Source organism: Pseudophryne corroboree, chromosome 1 (assembly GCF_028390025.1).
Source record: "Pseudophryne corroboree isolate aPseCor3 chromosome 1, aPseCor3.hap2, whole genome shotgun sequence".
In the NCBI taxonomy this organism is placed as follows: Eukaryota; Metazoa; Chordata; class Amphibia; order Anura; family Myobatrachidae; genus Pseudophryne; species Pseudophryne corroboree.
Genome location: NC_086444.1, coordinates 387,099,974 through 387,105,911, shown reverse-complemented (window position 1 = coordinate 387,105,911; position 5,938 = coordinate 387,099,974).

The window sequence follows — 5,938 nt, the reverse complement described above, 5'->3', positions numbered from 1 at the left end:
TACACACACTGCAGGCACTGATGGGTGCAGGGCGCAGGGGGGGCGCCCTGGGCAGCAATAAACCTCTAGGACTGGCTCATATAAATATATAGGCTGCGGAGGCAGTATATTTTGTAATCCCCCGCCAGTATAAATAAATTTGAGCAGGACCGAAGCCTGCCGCTGAGGGGGCGGAGCTTGATCTCACAGCACTAACCAGCTCCATTTTCTCCACAGCACACTGCAGAAGCTGGCTCCCCGGACTCTCCCCTGCTGAACACGGTGACAAAAAAGAGGGGGGGGGCACTTGAAAGGCGCAATGAGTGTATAGATTTATCTATATGATTATATAAAAGCGCTGTTTATCTGGGAATTTTGTTTCCAGTGTTATTGGCGCTGGGTGTGTGCTGACATACTCTCTCTCTGTCTCTCCAAAGGGCCTTATTGGGGGAACTGTCTCCATATATACATATATACAATCCCTGTGTGTGTGGGGGGTGTCGGTACGCCTGTGTTGGCATGTCTGAGGTGGAAGGGTCTTCTAGAGAGGAGGTGGAGCAGATGATTGTGGTGTCTCCGTCGGCAACGCCGACACCTGATTGGTTGGACATGTGGAATGTTTTAAATGCAAATGTGACCTTGTTACATAAGAGATTGGACAAAGCAGAGTCCAGGGATAATACGGGGAGTCAATCAATGGCTTTGACGGTGTCACAGGGCCCTTCAGGGTCTCAAAAAACGTCCCCTATCCCAAATAGCAGACACTGATACCGACACGGATTCTGACTCCAGTGTCGACTACGATGATGCAAGGCTACACCCAAGGGTGGCCAAAAGTATTCATTATATGATTATTGCAATAAAAGATGTTTTGCATATCACAGATGACCCCTCTGTCCCTGACACGAGGGTACACATGTTTAAGGAAAAGAAACCATCTCATGAGCTGAACGCGTTATTTGAAAAAGCTTGGGAAACTCCAGACAAAAAACTGCAGATTCCCAAAAGAGTTCTTATGGCGTATCCTTTCCCGGCACAGGACAGGGTACGGTGGGAATCCTCGCCCAGGGTGGACAAAGCTTTGACGCGCTTATCCAAAAAGGTGGCGCTACCGTCCCCAGACACGGCAGCTCTCAAAGATCTTGCTGATCTCAGACAGGAAACGACTTTAAAATCAATTTATACACATACTGGTGCTTTACTCAGACCGGCTATAGCATCGGCTTGGGTCTGTAGCACGGTAGCAGCTTGGACAGATACCTTGTCAGCTGATATTGATACCCTAGATAGGGATACCATTTTGTTGACCTTAGGTCACATCAAAGACGCAGTCTTATATATGAGAGAAGCTCAGAGAGAAGTCGGACTACTAGGTTCAAGGGCCAACGCGATGGCGGCCTCGGCTAGGCGAGCACTGTGGACCCACCAATAAACGGGTGATGCCGACTCAAAGAGGCATATGGAAGTTTTACCTTACAAGGGTGAGGTTTTATTTGGGGAAGGTCTCGCGGACCTAGTTTCCACAGCTAACGCGGGTAAATCTACCTTTTTGCCTTATGTTCCCCCACAGCAAAAGAAAACTCCACAGTATAAGATGCAGTCCTTTCGGTCGCATAAGTCCAGAAGAGGTCGGGGCTCTTCCTTCCTTGCCAGAGGTAAGGGTAGAGGGAAAAGAATGCCTGCTACGGCCAGTTCCCAGGAACAGAAGTCCTCCCCGGCTTCTACTAAATCCACCACATGACGCTGGGGCTCCACTGAGGGAGGCCGCACCGATGGGGGCACGTCTTCGACTCTTCAGCCACGTCTGGGTTCAGTCAGACGTGGATCCTTGGGCAATGGAATTGTATCCCAGGGCTACAAGCTGGAATTCAAAGATAAGCCTCCTCGTCGATTCTTCAAATCGGCTTTACCAGCTTCTCCCCCAGAGAGGGAGATAATTTTAGCTGCAATTCAAAAGCTGTTTCAACAGCAAGTGATTATCAAGGTTCCCCTAACACAACAGGGGAAAGGGTACTATTCAACCCTATTTGTGGTCCCGAAACCGGATGGCTCGGTCAGACCCATTCTTAATCTAAAATCCCTGAACCTGTTCTTAAAAAGGTTCAAGTTCAAGATGGAATCGCTCAGGGCAGTCATATCCAGCCTGGAAGGGGGGGATTTTATGGTGTCATTAGACATAAAGGATGCATACCTTCACATCCCCATATATCCTCCTCATCAGGCATACCTGAGATTCGCTGTACAGGACTGTCATTACCAGTTTCAGACGTTGCCGTTTGGGCTTTCCACGGCCCCGAGGGTGTTCACCAAGGTAATGGCGGAAATTATGGTGCTCCTACGCAGGCAAGGAGTCACAATTATCCCGTACTTGGACGATCTCCTGATAAAAGCGAGATCAAAGGAACAGTTGCAGAAAAGCGTGTCGCTCTCCCTGGGAGTGCTACAGCAACATGGATGGATTCTAAATCTACCAAAGTCGCAGTTGGTTCCAACGACTCAGCTGTCTTTCTTAGGCATGATCCTGGACACAGAACGAAAGAGGGTTTTTCTCCCGAGGGAAAAGCCCAGGAACTCCAGAACATGGTAAGAGACCTGTTAAAACCGAAAAGAGTGTCAGTCCATCAATGCACTCGAGTACTGGGGAAAATGGTAGTGACCTACGAGGCCATCCCCTTTGGCAGGTTTCATGCGAGGACATTTCAGTGGGACCTTCTGGACAAGTGGTCCGGGTCCTACCTTCAAATACATCAGAAAATAACTTTGTCCCCCAGGGCCAGGGTGTCTCTCCTGTGGTGGCTCCAGAGTGCTCACCTTCTAGAGGGTCGCAGGTTCGGCATTCAGGACTGGGTTCTGGTGACAACGGACGCGAGCCTCCGAGGATGGGGAGCAGTCACACAAGGAAGGAATTTTCAGGGACTGTGGTCAAGCCAGGAGGCTTGTCTACACATCAACATACTGGAATTGAGGGCCATATACAACGGCCTATGACAAGCGGAGAATATTCTTCGCGACCTACCGGTTCTGATTCAACCAGACAACGTCACAGCCGTGGCTCATGTAAACCGCCAAGGCTGGACAAGGAGCAGAGTGGCAATGGCGGAAGCCACCAGGATTCTGCGCTGGGCAGAAAATCACGTAAGAGCTCTGTCAGCGGTATTCATTCCGGGAGTGGACAACTGGGAAGCAGACTTCCTCAGCAGACACGATCTTCATCCAGGAGAGTGGGGACTTCATCAAGAAGTTTTTGCAGAGATAACAAGTCTTTGGGGACTTCCTCAAATAGACATAATGGCGTCACGCCTCAACAAGAAGCTTTGGAGGTATTGTGCCAGGTCAAGGGACCCTCAGGCAGCAGCGGTGGACGCTCTCGTGACACCATGGGTGCTTCAGTTGGTCTATGTGTTCCCTCCTCTTCCTCTCATCTTAAAGATACTGAGAATCATAAGGCGAAAAAGAGTGCAGACAATACTCATTGTTCCAGATTGGCCTCAAAGGGCCTGGTATTCAGATCTTCAGGAGCTGCTCACAGAAGATCCATGGCCTCTTCCTCTCAGGGAGGACCTGTTGCAGCAGGGGTCCTGCGTGTTCCAAGACTTACCGTGGTTACGTTTGACGGCATGGTGGTTGAACACCAAATCCTAGCTGGGAAGGGTATTCCGGAAGAAGTCATCCCTACTCTGATAAAGGCTAGGAAGGAGGTGACGGCGAAACATTATCACCGTATCTGGAGGAAGTATGTTTCTTGATGTGAAGCCAAGAATGCTCCTACGGAAGACTTCCACTTGGGCAGGTTTCTCCACTTTCTACAGACTGGAGTGGATATGGGCCTAAAGTTAGGCTCCATTAAGGTACAGATTTCGGCCCTTTCTATATTCTTCCAGAAAGAATTGGCTTCTCTCCCAGAAGTCCAGACTTTTGTAAAGGGAATGCTGCACATCCAGCCTCCTTTTGTGCTCCCAGTGGCACCATGGGACCTTAACGTGGTGTTACAGTTCCTAAAACCTCACTGGTTTGAGCCTCTTCAAACTGTTGAGTTAAAATTTCTCACTTGGAAGGTGGTCATGTTGTTGGCCTTGGCATCTGCAAGGCGGGTGTCCGAATTGGCGGCCTTGTCTCATAAGAGCCCCTATATCATTTTCCATGTGGATAGAGTAGAGTTGAGGACTCATCCTCAATTTTTGCCTAAGGTGGTGTCATCATTTCATATGAACCAACCTATTGTGGTGCCTGTGGCTACGGGAGATTTGGAGGATTCCAAATCCCTTGATGTAGTCAGGGCCTTAAAAATTTACGTAGCCAGGACGACTCGAATTAGGAAAACAGAAGCTCTGTTTGTCCTGTATGCAGCCAACAACATTGGCGCTCCTGCTTCTAAGCAGACTATTGCTCGCTGGATCTGTAACACAATTCAGCAGGCTCATTCTAGGGTTGGATTGCCGGTACCAAATTCGGTAAAGGCCCATTCCACTAGGAAGGTGGGCTCTTCTTGGGCGGCTGCCCGAGGCGTCTCCGCTTTACAGCTTTGCCGAGCAGCTACTTGGTCAGGTTCAAACACTTTTGCTAAATTCTACAAGTTTGATACCCTGGCTGATGAGGACCTCATGTTTGCTCAATCGGTGCTGCAGAGTCATCCGCACTCTCTCGCCTGGTTTGGAGCTTTGGTATAATCCCCATGGTCCTTACGGAGTCCCCAGCATCCTCTAGGACGTAAGAGAAAATAAGATTTTAAACCTACAGGTAAATCTTTTTCTCCTAGTCCGTAGAGGATGCTGGGCGCCCGTCCCAGTGCGGACATATTTCTGCATGACTTGTATATAGTTGTTGCTTACATAAGGGTTATGTTACAGTTAAGATCAGTCGTTGACTGATACTGTTTGTTCATACTGTTAACTGGTTGCGTATATTCCAGGTTATACGGTGTGGATGGTGTGGGATGGTATGAATCTTGCCCTTAGATTACCAAAATCCTTTCCTCGTACTGTCCGTCTCCTCTGGGCACATTTTCTCTAACTGAGGTCTGGAGGAGGGGCATAGAGGGAGGTGCCAGTGCACACCCATTCTAAAGTTCTTTATAGTGCCCATGTTTCCTGCGGAGCCCGTCTATACCCCATGGTCCTTACGGAGTCCCCAGCATCCTCTATGGACTAGGAGGAAAAGATTTACCGGTAGGTTTAAAATCTTATTTTTGCCAACATCTCATTTTGCTGTACTCAGGTATCTCCCAGGTATACATCAAGAATTACTCAAATTACTCAGAGTACATTCTTATTGCCTGTCTTTTGTCTTTTATTTAAGACTCACATGTATTTTGCATCAGCCCCACCCTATACTTTTCAGTGGACTCTCATCCATGATTCAGGGAGGGGAACCTTTGTTTGTAAGACAAAGGAATACGCACCTCTATCTAACGTGGACAGCAGATCCACATTTTCTTTCCTCCCCTTTTTTTTCTTGTTTCTTTTTCTTCTCTCTCTTTTCCTCCATTTTTCTTTACTCATTTCTAATGGTATCTCCCAGAATCCCATTTGATGTATGGGCTTATACATACGTTACTCTGGTGCACTTTCATTAGTGTGTGTGAATCATCGGCCATAGGGCCTAATTCAGACCTGATCGTAGATGTGCTAAATTTAGCACATATACGATCAGCTTCCCTGACATGCGGGGGGATTCCCAGCACAGGGCCAGTCTGCCCCGCATCTCAGGTCCTGCCCCGTAGCACAAGTCCAAAAGCATCACACAGCGGCGATGCTTTTGCACTTGAAGAGTAGCTCCCCACCAACGCAGCTCCTGTGCACTGGCAGGGAGCTACTCGTCGCTGTGAGGGTCGCAGCAGCTGCGTGTGATGTCATGCGGCCGCCTTGGCCCACCCCCCCAATGGTTCAGGCACGCCTGTGTTGTCCGGACTGCACCCTCTAAACGGCGGACTGATTGACAGCACCCACCTCTGCCTGTCAAT